The 18,455-nt window shown below is 25.7% G+C and overlaps 1 protein-coding gene and 1 long non-coding RNA gene across 3 annotated transcripts in view; both read right to left on the bottom strand.

Annotated features, from left to right (window-relative positions):
- kay (transcription factor kayak) overlaps nucleotides 1-18,455 on the bottom strand; it is a 60,531-nt gene that overhangs the window by 19,503 nt on the left and 22,573 nt on the right. The gene's annotated exons all lie outside the window — the stretch shown is intronic.
- On the bottom strand, nucleotides 9,596-11,758 carry LOC107067872 (uncharacterized). The gene is made up of 3 exons (XR_001475936.2): nucleotides 11,036-11,758; nucleotides 10,550-10,930; nucleotides 9,596-10,268 (listed from the first exon to the last, which is right to left on the bottom strand). It is a non-coding gene; the product is annotated as an uncharacterized LOC107067872 (long non-coding RNA).

Raw genomic sequence — 18,455 nt, 5'->3', positions numbered from 1 at the left:
CAGAAATTGGTTTGTAAAATTCCGTTCTGGAGATACGATCTTAAAAGATGAACCGAGTGCAGGACGTATTTTCGACTTTGATGAACCTTTTAAGGGTAATATTGGAGCAAAATCCAATAGATACGTTGAACAATTGCAAAGAGTGCAAAAAAAAACTCCATGAAAGGTGTCTTGCACTTATCAGTCGCAGAAACGCCATTCTTTGTCTCATAAAAAACGGAAGTTATTTATGACTCGACCTAATACATTATTTAAAAAAAAAAAAAAACGTTGTTTTCTTCTAAACATATATATATATATGAGAGAAACATGTATAAGTCATTCGAAGTGTCGATTTAAAAGCAACGAAGATAAAGTTCTTAAAGGAAAGCTTTAAAGTATCGTAAAGTATGTTCTAATAGATAAACACGTGAAAGGTTTCTAACATTGGTGAAGAATCAACGGAAGTTTTTAGATAAGACAGTTTTCAACAAAAATAATATCAACGTTCAATTGTTTGGTATTAACAAAAAATTCTGTATAATGTTTGTAGAAAATGTTAAACGATAGGTGGGACAAGTTTTGTCATGAGAGAATAGTTTGTAGTAAGATTGATCGATCGAACGATTGAATGATCGATTTGTGATGATATTCGATCGATAATTGACTATTGTAAGACTAATTATTATTTCTTATCATTTTTATTTCATAAAATTTTAATTATAGAGAATATTAGCTGAAATTACACATTTCTCTTAATAGAATAGTTTTAATTCATATTTTTGTTATAAATCATAGCTATTAAATTAATTAACGTAGAATAGGATATAAAAAAAAAATAAATATAGTAGTAATAATAAAAAAAAGTAATGCGTAAGGGAGCTTTTGTTTACACTTGAAATCTATTATTAATTATTAATATTAATATTAATAATATAATATTATATTATTAATTATTATTATTAATAATTATTATTATAATTATATTTATATATAATAATAATAATAATACTAATAATGATAATAATAATAATAATAATAATAATAATAATAATAATAATAATAATAATAATAATAATAATATTATATATATATATATATATATATATATAATTATAAAGTTATAATATATATTTATTAATTAATTACATTATAATTATTATTATTATTATTATATTCATATATTATAATAATAATAATAATTATTATTATTTATTATTATTATAATTTATATATTATATTATTATTATTATAATTCATAATATATTAATAATTAATATAATAACAATTAAAATTAATAATATTAATTTCTTTGCAATAATAAATTTATTCACGTTTTCCCCTATGGTTTATAATGTTTGAAAATTTATAATATATCCAATATATAAATTTATGTAAATAAAAAAAATATTTTGATTTTAAATTGATTAAATGTATATATATATATATATATATATATATATATATATATATATATATATATATATATATATAAAAGAAAATTCCTAAATATATGGTAATAGAAAAAATCTAATTAACATGAAAATATTCTTTTATTTTTTCTCACGTTATTTTATGAATCTTTTTTTAATTCCATAATTTTATTTGTTTCTAATAGAAAATTGTAAAAATACACACAAAGTTGACTCGAGGAGGAGTCATCGTTTAAACTCGCAATTTAATTAAGAATAACCCTACGACGAGTTAAAATTCCCAATTGCTTTAGAACGACCCCGTCGAATGAGACTTAATTAGTTCGCGGTTTCTAAGTTTAACACCTGTGGAACACGTCGCAAATTTTCTTCTTCTTCTTCTTCTTCTTCTTCTACTTCTACTTCTACTTTTTCTTCTTCTTGTCTTCTAAGTGTTCAGTTTCCTAAGATCGTAGATTTTGGATCATCGCCAATATAAGTTTCTCTTTTAGTTTGAACAACTCGAATTTATATTAGAGGATGATATTAATTTCTTCTTCTTCTTCTTCTTCTTCCTTTTTTTTTTCTTTCTTTATTATTATTTTCATTCTAATCGATTTATTATATTAAAAATTATTCAGCATTTGGCATCTCGCGATTAATAAAATTCAATTTAATATGATATTATTATATGATATTATTATTCTTTAGTTTCTTTTTTTTTGATTATTTAAAATATTTATTAAGTATCAAATATCAGTTTAATATTACCTTTAAAATAAGAATAATCAAAAATACATTTATTTCAAAATGATCTATCTATTAAATTACCTTCAAATAATAAACAAATTTATTATTTGAAATATTTACAACAACAAAGTTTAAAACAAATCGAAAATATTTCTGAAGAAAATTACCTTATTAAGATCTTCAAAATTAATTAGAAAAAAAAATTCAAAATGTTGGATTAATGATAATGTTAATTAATCGAACGAAATTTATATTAAACGATCAATTTAATTATCAATCAAAGTATAAATAAATGAAAATTATTTCAAGATATACGTTGTATCCTTAACAAGTTTCGTTTCAACGAAAAAGCAACAAATTGTGAAATAATGAAAAGAAAAAATAAAGAAAAAAGAAAAATTGTAAAATTTTTTAACGGAAAAACACATCTCCTACTTTTATCTATCTTCAACACTCTTAATAACACTTCCAGGATGTTGCAGCATTGTTATTTATATCAAACATTGATTGTTGCTTAGCGCCTGTTGCCTATTTTGTTTTTTTTTATTTTTGTATTTTTTTTTTAACTCCTGGAATTCGTCAAAGGCGATTAGATAAAGAAGAAAAGATTAAGGGGAGATGGGGAAAAGAGGGAAGAGCAAGAGAGAACGAGATATCCTAGAAAGGTATTTTAAAATTCGAAATGTTTCAAATATTTCAAATATTCCGTGTTGTAACACGTAAAAAAAAAAAAAAAATAAGAAAAGATAGAGAAAGTATGTGTGGAATGCGAAGATAAATTATTTTTTTAATTTTTTTTTGTTCCCAAACTGACAATTAAACGACATTTGTAATTATTAATAAATATTTAAATAATATGATCGACATATATAAATGATCTGTGACAATTACGAAAATATGAAAATATAAAAAAAAAATAATAAAATAAATCAATTTTGAAACGTTATAAAAACAAAATACTTGAAATAAAAATGTAATATAAAATATAATAAAAATTTCAATTACAGTTTGTTTCATGAAATAAACAAATTGCATAATAAATTTTTATTCTATTGCATCATTTTCGTTTGATTTTATTGAGAGAGGGAAAGAGAGAGAGAGAGAGAGAGAGAGAGAGAGAGAATCATCGATTAATAGAAAATATTTGGTAGAGTAAGGTGATGGTTGATGATGATGATGATGATGATGATGGTAGTGTTATGTTAGTTATTTAGTATGTCGTGTTGGGTTTTTACGTCACTCGGAGGAAATGGCAGAGTCTGGTTTGAGAGTAGGCGAACAAGAGATGGACATTTAAAACCAGCTTATCTCAGCTTGATACGCAAACATGTGCCAGCCGGATTACAATAAACAATTCCTTGTGTTTTATCAGCCGTATTGTAGTAGGAGTTGCTGCTTGCTGCTAACAGCGTGGAATTTTCAAAACACCAAACACACCAATCGGATCATGTTGGGTGTATAACAGAGAGAGAGAGAGAGAGAGAGAGAGAGAGAGAGAAGATAAACATGTGTGAAAAAGAAAAAAAGAAAGAAAGAAAGAAAAAGAGATTCGATCATTGGATTACGCGAGAGAATATATTAGATTGCCTTTGGCTTTCGGAATATCTCCATTACGAGATTACGTAAGAATGGTAGAGAAAAAGAGAGAGAGAGAGAGAGAAAAAATACGAGATAGATAGATAGAAAGAGAGAAAGAGAGAGAAAAAGTTATACACGCCAAAGTATATATATATATATATATATATATATCCGGTTTTTATTCCTATTTAACTGTCTTAGATGATACTCATGCACATTTTGCTTATCCCTAAGATTATTTTTAATTTGTTTTATTATTTCAGAAATGATTTTTTATTTTAAAGTGTAAATGTATACATATATATATATATATATATATATATATATATATATATATATATATATATATATATATATATATATTAAATTTATTATACATTAAAAATAGTATTAAAAATATAATTGAATAAAGCAAAATAAAATAAAATACATAGTAAATTAAATAGAAAAATATTCTAGATATAAGATAATAAAAAATATCATTGAGAATAATATAAAAATAAATTACAAAGTATTACGAATGTAACATTATAGATACTGGTAAAAATATAATAAAATACATAGTAACTTAACTGAAAAAAAAAAAACAAAAAAAGAAAAAGAAAAAACATAGCTGATATTAAAAATTATATAATATCATTGAAATATAAATATATATATATACAAAAAATACGAGTTGTCAAGTTCGGATAACGAGAGAGAGAGAAAGAGAGGGAGAGAGAGAGAGAGATCCGATCATTCGTTTTCAACACGACGTTGTACGCGATTAACAGGAAAAATATAGAGGCGGATAAATATTTCCAGGAAATCCATCGAGGTCTCCCCCACCTTCCCCCTTTCCTCCCTCTATTAAAACGTCACCATTGGCGACGACGACGACGACGTCGTCGTCGTCGTCATCGTCAACGTTGGCGTCGGCGTCGGCGTCGGCGTCGTATTAACGTTGTCACACATTCTACATACATTTAATTTAACAATATTAACCCCTCGCCGAATATTTTCGTATTCCCCTATATGTAGGTACATATATGTGTGTATTATATGCGCGTGTGTGCGTGTTTCATATATCCGGATCTTCGTGATTTTGATTCGAGGAACATTCAATTGGTAAATTTACTAACTTAATCTTTTTCTCTCTCTCTCTCTCTCTCTCTCTCTCTCTTCTCTCCCCCAACGCAAAATTCATCACGTATTATATTTGTTTTTTTATTTTATTTATTATTTTATTTAATATTTTATTTAATATTAAATTTTCATTAATTTTTATATATATTTGATAATACACCTTTCTTTAATTCTCGTGATTTCCTATTACTGAAATATATATACTTTAAGTATATATATATATATATATATATATATATATATATATATTTATACTTATATACTTTATAGTATACTTATAGTATACTATAATAAGTATACTTGTAGTACTATAGTACTTATAGGCCTACCTATAGGCCATATAGTATATAAGTATACTAAAGTACAAGTAATGTAGTATATATATATATATATGTAGTTATATAATATATATAATAATAATGTAGTTATATAATATATGTAGTATAATGTGTATATATATATATATTATAAACTCTACTATTTCTACTACTTCTACTACTATAATATATATTTCAATTAACATTTTGTTTACTATCGAATTTTCACCCAAAACTTTATTTCTCAACTTTTACATATTTATTTTTTATTTTCTATTTTTATTTTTATTTATATAGTAATTATTAATTATCAATTTACATATTAATATAATTATTATTCTTGCTCAATCACACGTTCACACGTTCACACGTTTGAACCTTTGTAACTTCTTTTTTTTTCTTATATTAGATACAAATATTTAATTATCAATTACTGATAAATTATTATACTTGAATGAAAAATTATCCTCCCCCAAATTTTATCCTCCTCCAATATATATAAAATAAACGATATGTTAATCTTCCAACATATTTATCGACGCGTTTAATTTAATATTTTTGTTTATTTTAAGTTATAGATATTTAAAAAAAATATATATATATATATATATATAGATAGGAAAGAAAATAAGGAAAAGAATAATTATTCTATATAAATACATGCTAACTTAGAAGCGATGATAGATTCATAGCGCGAATAGTAGTAACGTATATTACACAACCTCGTTGCTTCGTTGCATATTTATGAAACTGCATTTGATTAAAAAGGAGAGGAAGAGAGATAGATAAATAGATAAAGAGATGAACATGGAGAGAGAGAGAGAGAGAGAGAGAGAGAGAGAGAGAGAGTGTGAGAGAGAGTGATATGCATAGGAAACGAAATGAATACCTTGCTAATCCTCGTCTTGTTGTTGTTCTTTTTTTTCTTTTACTTCTTGTTCTTAACTTATGCATAAAGAAAAGAAAAAGAATATATATATATATATATATATATATATATATATGTATATATACTACAGCATGTTATACTACATACGCGTATTATTAATAATCAGATTATATTACGTCATTACAAAATCATTTATGTCACATAAATAAAAAAATAATAATAAAAAAAAAAAGAAAACAAAAAGAAAATTAAAAAACATAAAGAAAGAAACGAAAAAAAATTAATAATAATAATAATAATAATAATAATAATAATAATAATAATAATAATAATAATAAGAAAAAAATGATTTTCTTTTTCAGTAAAAAAAAAAAAAAAAAAGGTAATCACGTGTCATCTAGTATTCGCATAATCCTCTTCACCGAATTTGGGGTTTTTTTCCATTAGTGATCGTTAATATTATATTTCGAAATTAAAATTGACGTTTAAAAAACAACACACACACACACATATATATATATATATATATATATATATATATATATATATATATATATATATATATATATAGTTTATGTGTGCGTTTTTAGAGATCGTAAAAAGAAAAGAAACAAAAAAAAGCAAGAAAAAGATAGAATAAAAATAATAGTCTATACCAACGTGTTCCTATGTATGTATTTATGTTTATATTATGTGTGTTTGTGTGAGTATATTTGTATGTGTGTAGAGAGAGGTTTATTCGAGTCTTATAGCGAATGAAAATTATGCCGATCACGACGACGATGGCGATACATTGTGCGCTGCGTAGAATCGATAAGTCCATTCGAAATTATCCTAACAATGTTCAAGAGTAAAAAAAAAAAAATTTACCATAGGTGAGTGAGTGAGTGAGTGGTTCAATTTGATTGATTATTTATGTATAATTATTTCGAATCAAAAGTTCGTATGTTTATTGTGTTGCTTCAGATAAATGCAATTATTTGAAGTCAATAAAATTATTTTCATGCAAGTGAAATTTATTTAATAAAGGAGTAATAAAAAAATTAATAAAAAATATTATTAAATATTATTATATTATTATATTATTATATTATTATATATTATTGTATTATTGTATTATTATATTATTATATTATAATATTATTATATATTATTGTATTATTGTATTATTATATTATTATATTATAATATTATTATATATTATTGTATTATTGTATTATTATATATTATTGTATTACTGTATTATTATATTATTATATTATAATATTATTATATATTATTGTATTATTGTATTATTATATTATTATTAAATATTATTGTATTATATATCATATTATTTAAAAAGAATTAATAAATAATAAAAAATAAATTAATAAATAATATTAGGTTGGGGCAAGTAAATGATTGTGGATTTTGTCAATAAGTGGCCTTTTAAAATCAGCAATGATCTAATTGCCAACCCAATAAATAAATCGTACGAACTTTAGGTTCACCCTAATATAACAAATAAAAAAAAATATATTTATGTATGTATGTATGTATGTATCTATGTGTGTGTACATGTGTATGTGTTTATTCACCCACCCTGCATAGAAATATTTTCTTGCATATAATCACGCGACGAAATTAGATCGTTCGATCTATATTTCTACGGTAGGAGTATGTATTTTTATCTCGCTAGTCTATTTCCAAAGCATGTGAAAAAGTAGTTTTCTGTCAGTTTGTGTTCGTAAACTCGTCAACACTGTAAGTGGGTGGTGTTGGTATTGATGGTACTGGTGGTGGTTGAGTTAGTGGTAGGTAGAGTTAGACAAAATTCTTTATCGGTTAATTTTAACTTTTGTAATGATACTAATAATATAATTGCTTTTTTTTCTTTTAGTTGTACGAATCTATTTTACTATTTTTTATTCTTTATTCTTTATTATTATTATTATTATTATTATTATTATTATTATTATTATTATTATATAATAATTTTTATTATATTTTATTTGTTATATATATATTTAAATTTAATTTAATTTACCGTTTAAAATTTATGTTACCATATTAAAAATAATGGTAACGAAATAACAAAAATTTTTTTAAAGAGTCTACGAAAAAATTAATCAACGATAAATTTGACAAGTTTTACAAATGACTGAAAAATGTAATTAAATAATAAAAGAGTTTATGGTATAATCAATCAATAATTCGAATATGTAATCGAAATATTGTATTAAATTTTAATTGTGTCTACGATGTGTTTAATCAATGATTTTTCTTTACGAGTCTACGAGAAAAATGAATCAACGATCGTACAGTGATGATACTTGGCAAATCATTGACTCGTAATTTCGTTTTATTCGTAAATACACGTGCATTGATGAATTTTTACGAAGACTCGTTAAATTTTTCATACATTTTATTTCATCAAATTTATCATTGATAAAATACACCGTAGAACTTTTTAATCAATTAAATAAATTTTTAATTCATATTTTCACTGACCAAAAAAGAAATATCATTGACTAGCAATTTCGTAGATTGAACGTGCGTTGTGACCAAAAACAACGTAGACAAATAGTAGATTATTTTAATTGAAAAAAAAAAAAAAAAAAAAAAACAAAAACCTTTTATGTGATAGGAAATTTCAGGGGATAAAACGAGAGCCCACATATATCCTATTTTTCTCATACACACTCTACACTTTTACAAAAAAAAAGGAAATAATGTTCGTTATGCGACAAATGGCTCGATTACGTTCCCTCGTGCGAAAAATACTATCGCGTGTTGGAAAGAAGAAAAAAAAATAAGTTATGGCCGAGTACGCAGACAATAAGCGTAGCCTTGGATAACAAAGGAGTCTATCTCTATCTTTCCCTCTCTCTTGCTCACTCCCACTCACACACCCAATACACATACCCATTTACTCACACACACATCCATATTAAACACATTAAACACAAATAATCATAACTAATTTACTTCTTCTTCTTCTTCTTTTACTACTATTACTATTTCTTTTTCTTCAAGAATAAGTCCACCACAACGAACCATAAACGATACCATTCCAACTATTTTCCATAAATGTGTTCAATACTGAAAACGCACACACGCATAGATAAATGGATAAAGAAACCGAATGAACGAAAAAGTTATATATTTTTTTAATCTTATTTTCTAACCGAGGTGAAAACAAAGAACGTAAACAAGATGATAACGTAACTTTGTGTCTCCTCCACACATAAAGTATAAATTACTACCACTACCACCACCACCGACCCTAACTTCCTTCTACCTTCCCTACTAACCCATCAATTAAATTTCTCGATAAATATATGTATAGTAGTTTTATATATATATATTTATGTACTTATTATTTATTAATTATAATTATATATATTTATAATATTTATTTATATATTATTTAATAATTATAATTATAATTATATATATTTATTATATTTATTAATTAATTTATTATTTATTATATTAAATATATTTAAATTATGTGCTTAATTAGATTTATATATACATATATATGTAAAACTATATATATATAGTTTGTTGTTCTCTTTAAATGTTGTTCTAAGTCGAAACTACCCTATTTAAATCGTCATAACCAATTTGTCCCAACATCTTCTCCCCAACATAAAATTTTTTCTACGAAAAGATCGTAAAAGACAAATTTACGAGAATAAATAAGAGAAAAAGAGAGAGAAAGATATTAAGTTAAGTGTAACAATAAATATGCTATGCAATCCAATAAACATGATAAACAACCCTTTTTCTTCGTACGCTTGGAACTTGCACGAACTGAGGACAGGGAGGGGAGGTTGGGTGGATAAAAGTCGAGTATTGAGGGGAAGGGGAATAAGATGGGGGAGGACATGAATCGAAAAGTAGTGGAGTGTGGGTGATATGGGGAGGGGGAGGTGGGGTAAGGGGACAACCGCAAATTCGTAGAATACGCGATAAAATTTGTGAACGAAAATACATTTCAAACGAAACTCAACACGCAACATTTTTATTATATACAACACACAAGAAGGAAGACAAACACAAAAACATAACGTGTTTTTCTTTGTTTTGTTTAGATATGCGAGCTAGCCAGTTGCACGTCATACTAATCAAATATCGCATCTAATCATCGTTTTCTTGATATATGCGGTATGGGAAAACCAGGTCGAGGAAAAAGGTGTCGTTGTTGTTGCGCCTTCGTCGAAAGACCAACTTTTTAAGAACAAAAACAAAAAAATAATAATAATAAATAAAAAAAAGCAAAAGTGGACAAGTATAGGTTGAAATAAAATAAAAAAGATTAAAAAAAAAAAGGTAATCATTTGATTGGACATATTAATGGAATATTTAAAAGAAAAAAAAATCAATTCAAGTGAAATGCTATTAGTATTGCTTTTGAGTTTGTCTTTTTTTTTTATTTTTTATTTCATTCGTATTAACGAAAAGTTTCAATTCCAAAAATGGAAATGTTTTTGAAGTATAAACCAACTCACCTCGAAAGAGTAAAACGTTGTTTATGCTCTTGCGTTCGTGTACATACGTTGGGTGTGTGTACGTGTGTGTGAGGAAGAGAGAAAGAGAGAGGGAGAGACAGACAAGAGATAAACAACCGTACAGACAAACGGACAGACAGACAGACAGACAGAAAAATGCACAGCAAAGTGGTAGTAAGTTTCACGTTGACCTCGTATCGGTTAAAAGAAGCAAAGCGTAGTATTTGTTGAACGATGATTCGTAACCTTGAACGAATTTTCTAATCTCGTACGGCTACGAACTGATTTAGACAAAAAAAAAATGATCCACCCTTCTTTCTTCTCCTTCACCTCTTCCTCTTCCTCCTCCTACTAATGCTGTACTTCTTCAAAAACAAAAAACTATCACACAAAATTTCGTCGAACTAATCATAATAATAATTTTATTAAGAACGAACCCAAATGAAAACAAACAAAAAATTAAAAAAATGCAGAAACTTGAATTACCTTTTTCTATCACTCGATAGTTTCTTCATACGATATTACGATTATAAATATATATATAATAAAATGTAATATTATATATTACAATATATAATATAAATTATAATATAAAGAGTTTATTATGAAAACCACAAAATAAAAAGATATTCGGTATATTCAATACGTGAACCACGCTTAAGTTAAATAATTAATATGTAAAAACAAATAAAAGAAACAATGAAAAAAAACTTATCAATAAAATACGAAGTAAAATGCGTGAAACTAACGTTAACCGTACACGACGACAGTCGAACTGACACTGACAGCGTTCTGTCATCATCCCGCTATCAACCACATGGTCTCGAGTTCTCGGTTGTCTTCGACGATACTCGGATTATTTCGGGTTTTCCTTTCTCGAGAGGACTTTCGTGACAACGGGCGGCAGGCAACCAGGCAAATATCGAACGGGTGGTGGGGGTGGTGGGAGGATGGCGATGGGTGGGAAGGTTCGTGTGCGCGCGTGCGCACATACACATACACATTTTCTAGCGTTTCTGACATTACTCCGAGGATCTTTAAGATAGGGGGAAAGAAGGGTGTGTGTGTAAATAGTGGGGGGTGGGATGGGCTATAGAAATACATTCGTTGAGAAAAAGAACAAGGTGTTGAAAGAAATTCTCTGATGGTGGGGGTAATGGGGGAGGAGACCAAGACGAGGGATAATGGATGACTTCATTCGAATCTCTAACAGAAATAAAGCAAAAATAAAAAAAATAAAAAAAAAACATAAATAGGGGATAGGTAGATAAAAATAAATAATAAGAAATATTTGGTTTAAAAAAGAAAATAAAAATGCAACAATCAAATCGTGGACTCAATGACATTTACTTAATTTTATATATCTAATTAAGATTAATTAATTTAATTAACTACGGACTTCAATCGATTAATGTAATTTTAAAGGTCGATTATAATTTATTTGAAATTCTTGATAATCTTTTTGAGATCATATATTATTGTTTTATATATATATATATTCTTGAAATAAAACTTACGAGTCAATTATATAATAATAATAATAATAAGGTTTGATCTTAAAAACTTGTACTCTACATGTTATAAGATAGAAATTTGTTTCAATTAACTTCAAATGCATTATCTCTAATAAGCATCAATCTTCTTTCCTTCATTTTGTATCCTGTTACGATACACATAATATTTAACATAATTATGAATAATCATGAAAGATCATTAAAAAAGAAAAAAGAAGAAGAAAATTAAGCGAAACAATTAGGATCAAATACAAATATGAAAATTATTATGATAAAAATTCACACGCAAACACGCATATTAAAATTATTTGAATGAATATTGAAATTCGAAAAAAAAAAGAAATTAAAAAGGGTATAAATACTCAGAGTTGAAACTTTCTCTAATTGAAATATAAACCGGACGCAGTAGGCCGTAACCGTGAAATCGCGTAACCCAGTATAATAAAACCGGAGAGCTAAATAATATTCGAAGAAGAAAAAAAAGAACATTTCGTAAGTAAAAATCGATTCGATCCTTGGCACGATTCGTTAACAACGTAACAAGTAGACGAGTTTTGTGTTGACTTAATTAAAAAAAAAAAAAAAAAAAAAATAAAGAAATATGCAAACTTTAACATATATGGTACGTTTGAGAAAAGATCATATAAAAAAAAACGCCAATGATCCATGATGATGACGATTAACATAATGATAATGGTGACTCATTCGCGGAATCATGAAATCATGGTAAGTGGAAAAATCGAAGTCAAGTATGCGTGTTTCTGAAACAAGAGGGGGGTGGGTGAGTGGGGGGTGGTATAGTTACGTCACAAATGTCTTTACTAGTTCCTTTTTCCTGAATGAAATTCTACGCGAAAAGAAATAAAAAGAGAAGATGAGGAAATTTATAGAGAAAAAAATAATTGAAAAAAAAAAAAAAAACGGAGTAGAGCATATAACGTCAATTATTACGAAATTTCTAACGAATAAATCTCAAGAGATTTCTAACAGTTTCTATTAATGTAAGAATACACGGTAATGGTACAGGAAACAACCGGATATGAACCGGATTACAAAATTTTTCTAAGAAATAATTTATCCTTTTTTTTTCTATTTTCTTCTTATTTCTTTCTTCTCTCCCCCCCCCCTCTCTCTTTATCTAATAATATTTACTTACATATTGTTTTATTCGAATAAATAACGTAAATATATTTTTCATTATTATAATATTTATTTATAAAATATTATAATTATATTTATATATATAATATTTATATTACTAATAACATTATTTTTCAATATTTTGTGCTACTAGGGAATATACATAATTATTTTTATCAAATTGTGCACAGAAGCAAAGAAAAACATAAATGTAATAAACATTCGTCAAATTTTTGACAATTTTCTTATTAGTTCTACACGATTAAATTAAAAAAAAAAAAATAATAATAATTAAATATGAAATTTTTCAAAATACATGCAATTAACATGGCAGATATTTTTTGTTTTTACTTTTTAACTGACAAGGAAATTTCATTAAGATGTTTCGGTGGTGTTGGTTTTATTAACTGTTTGAACGAAATAATCCTATTATCTTGGAGAAGAAAAAAAAATAAAAGAAATGAAAAAAAAGAAAAATGAAAACTTTTAAAATACTTTTTGTCGGTAAAATGTTAAAAAAAGATGGCGTGCGACCGACAACGGTGCACTGTTCACAGTGATAATCGTTAATCGAGCCTCGGGAAAGGCCAGACTCCAATTAAGAGCTGTATATATATATATATATATATATGTATATACTTTGAGGAGGTTAACACGAGCAAATGATTTAAATGAGATCTGAAAGAGTAACCTCGTGTATGTAACTCGAACAATAATATCAACGACTCATTTACAGATTTGTTAAACAAAAAGTCCTTTTTTTCTTTTACTTTTTGTGTCTATGTATTATTTTTAATTAATTTAATTATAATCACACAACAGTTTAACAGAATTGTCTGCCATTTTATTTCGTTTATCTATCTTCATCTCTTCTCAAGTAATTCATTAATTTGATTTTTTTTTCTCTGTATATTCGAATTTGCAATAATTTTATCTTTCTTTAAGATGGAGATGTATTTTAATGTGTTTGTACTTGAAATCTTTTATTTTCAATAAAACAGTATTGCTTTACAACGATATATCGTTGAAATTATACTCGTTAAAACGAATTAAAAAATAAATGTATATAAATAATTAATCAAAGAATTTAAAAAAAAAATAATAATAAAATTAAAATTATAATCAATTTAAGTAGCAAATATTTGACATTAACTATAACCGTACACTAAGTTTCGTGTCTATTACGAGATCTGAGTGTTTCGTTCGATAAAAAAATAAAAATAAAAGAAAAAAAAGTAAGAATAAGAATATAAAGAAAGATAAAAGCCCGTAAAAAAGAAAAAGAAAAAGGAGTAGTATACTTTAAAAGTTATCCGTGGAAGTGGCCGATAAACGGTTTGACGATAACAGCAGGGATAAAGAGAAAGAGAAAGAGAAAGAGAAAGAGAAAGAGAAAGAGAAAGAGAAAGAGAAAGAGAAAGAGAAAGAGAAAGAGAGAAGAAAAACTGTGTTCTCTTTGGTTGGCCGTTTTTAGCACCGAAGAGAGAACAAAGGCCAACACGAGATGCTGTAAAGTCACGATATACGAAAGAGAGGTGAACGACACTAAAAGCTTTAACTACCAACAAGATACTACACGATTCACTCTCCCTTCCCTCATTTTCTTTTTTCTTTTACACCCCTCCCTTTACTCCTCTCCTCCAGACGAGTGTCGAATATTCAACCCTTAAATCACATTTCAAAATTACTACAAATAAGATAATCTAGACTAACGTAATTTTGTTTATACATTGCATTACGATTGCAATATTTGCAACATTACAAACGCAATATTAAAATCTTGCTTCATTTTAATAAAATGAAAAAATAAATAAAATATTTTCTTTTTTTGGTCAATGTTTAGTTTACGATTTAATTGTATTTAACCCTTAAACAACATTTAAAATAAAATAATTTAAGCTAACGTAATTTATTGTATATATTGCAACACTATGCAATTTTTTGCAACGTTACAAACGCAATATTAAAAAAAAAAACTTGCCAAATTTCAATAAAAAAATAAATGAATAAAATGTTATTTTTAACGCTTCAATTTACGATTTAATTATATTTGATCCTTAAACCAAATTTTTCAAAAAGTACCACAAATAAAATAATCTAATCTAAACTAATATGTTATATTGCAACACGATGCACTATTTGCAACGTTACAAAAGCAATATTAAATCTTGTTTAATTTCAACAAAATTAAAAAAAAAAATAAATAAATAAATAAATCTGTTTCTTTTAATGTTTTCAATTTACGATTTAATTGTACATTCGAAATTACGAGTTAGACGACATATCTTTAAACCTTCTGCAGATTATTTTTTGTTTTCACATTTTTATTTCTTTGACTTCACTTCTCTTCTCACTTCTCTCTCTAACTCTTCTCTTTTTTTAAGTAGTACGCATGTAATTTGGGAAATTTCGAGTGCCACGTCAGTAGCCTCGTTGTCTTATGTCCTTTGTTCAAAAACCAGAGGGAGAATATAATGTAGGACATTGAACCAAGGTTTCTTTCTCAGTCCAAGGACAAATCGTGTGAGAAAAAGCATATGCGCTTTCTTCGAAGTTGACCTTTAAAAATACACGATGATTACTAACATAAAGTATGAGTACACATATGTGGTACGTACACGCACGTGTGTACATATATTTCGTAATACATATGAACGTGTTGCGATTACGATAATATTTTTAACGTAATTATCATAAAAGATTCTCGTACGAAGTTTCTAATAGTATCTTCTCATTTTTTTTTTTTTTTATTGTCCATACACGTGTATGCATTGTATACGTACGTCAGCAGACGAAAACGTTCTGTCGTTTTTCTGACGCATTTCAGAATACCATTCGACGTTTATTTTGTATTATTTCATAAAACTTCCTTGTCAATTTTTTTTTTCTCATTGAAATTCACACGCGTGTCGATAAATCTCTCTCTAACTTTTTTTTTATCTGTTTTTTTAAATTAATTACGTTTAATATAAATGCGTTTTTAGTTATGGTATTACGAGTTTGATCGTTGAAAATAAAATATCAGGATTTGTTTGAGAGCCGTGGGTAAAAGGGGGAATAATAATAATAATTATTAAAATTAATATTTAATTAATTATTATATAATGTAATATGATTGAAAAGTAATTAAATGAAAATTTTATTATTATTATTATTTTATTTGTTATATGTTAGAATAAAATCAATGAATATATATATTATAGTTTTTTTTTTTATTTATTTTATATTATATAATTTATATAAAATATACTATAAGAGAAACATTTTTATATTTATATAAAATATTAATATAATATATAATATATAATATATAAAATATATATTATATAATTTATATTATAGTAATATACATTAGAGAGTATATTATTATATACTAATAATTTCTATTTATTATATGTATACTTTAATAAGTATATAAATAATTAAATTATTAAAAATAATTTATAAATAATTAAATTAAATTTAAAAAAAAAATATATATATATATATATATATATATATACTTAATTTAAAAAATATTGTCACAAAATTGATATTAAAAAAAAAAGAAATAAAATTTAATATAAAAATAATAATTATAAAAAAATTAGCAAACTAAAAAATTTCACATAAACAAGTACATTATTACATGTTTGCCTACCTACCTAACAGACAAACAAACAAACAAACAAACAAATTAAAATTCGCATGAAATCACATTGAATAAAATTCAAACTAATTATAGGATCGATCAACCGATCGATCGATCTTTCGTGACGTGAAGGAGGTGGAAGAGGAGGAAAAGGAGGAGGAGGAGGAGGAGGAGGAGAGTAGTCTGACGAAATCGATGTTCACTTTACACTTCAAGGCCATATAATCGCCTAGTTTTCACCGGTCGGATGATCGATTAACTTCACAAGCATACTACATAAATACATTCAACCATAAATATATATACATATATACATAAATACATACACATATATGCAACGTAACTATTTATTTACAACGTTCACGTACAATTGGCGGAACATGAGACGTGGTATGTTGTAACTATAATAATATCATCGATCTTTTAAATCTCTACGAGAAATGAGGATGATGATAGAAACTTTCTGAATTGCTATTTTTCCTTTCTTTTCTTTTTTTTTCTTTTTCTTGATTTTTTATTTTCCCCTTTGGAATCACGCTCGATTACATACAAAGGCAACCCATAATAAATTAATATTAAATTATCACGAATGACCGTAGCCACATGTAGGACAGGTAGTCGGTCACGTGGTGTGTGACAACATTTGCATTGCAAATAAAATTAACAAATTCGTAGACGACAATTTTGATTCTCGATACGTTTGTGAAAAGAAAAAAAGAAAAAGAGAAAAAAACGAGATTAAAAAATCAACTTCAATGTTCGTCGAGTCGACTTTTGTATTTCTTTTTATAAATATATATATATATATAAGATATTTTTATTTGAATGGTTTTTTTTTCAATGACAATATTGACATATTATCCATCCAATTTCATTCCATTCCATTGCATTACGTTATCTTGCATAATGGGAAGGGTGATGACAAGGAGGGGGGAGGTGAAGGGAGGATAAGAAGTAGAAGAAGCATAACAACAAACAATGGGAAATTGTTACATGTGATATGTCGTGCGACCTCGACAAAATTCATTCGCTAACTTCTTCAAGGTTAAATAATATAAGATTATTCCGAGTTATTTATTCGTGGGAAAGAATAACATTCAATGCCGATTCTCTTTTTAGAATGTGTAATACAATATTCATATTTAAGACGACTTCCTTCCAATGGCGAACATTTTTGTACGATTATTATTATCATTATTATACATATATATATAAATATATATATATCGGTTATCTTATTTTTTTTTTTGACAAAAAAAAACATTTTTCTGAATTTTTGCAAATATTAATTCGGATATTTCAATTATATGATTATACAATAATACTTAATTACAATTATATAATTATTTATTTTTAATTTGATTAATTATTTTTAAATTATTTTGTTATATCTTAATCTTATTTAAAATATAACAAAATTATATTTATTTAATATTTATATTAAATAATTATTTATTAATTATATTATTATATTAAATATTATAATTAAATCAATATTAATTTAAATTAAATATTATTAGTTAAATATTATATTATTAATAATATAATTGTTATATTATTACCTAACAATATATTATTATTTAATAAATATATTCTTTTTTCTTTCTATTTGTATTTTTCG

The sequence above is a fragment of the Polistes dominula genome, unplaced genomic scaffold (assembly GCF_049000335.1).
Source record: "Polistes dominula isolate Pdom_NZ unplaced genomic scaffold, Pdom_raw_medaka contig_73, whole genome shotgun sequence".
NCBI classification, from domain to species: domain Eukaryota; kingdom Metazoa; phylum Arthropoda; class Insecta; order Hymenoptera; family Vespidae; genus Polistes; species Polistes dominula.
This window is presented reverse-complemented; position numbering and strand designations above follow the sequence as displayed.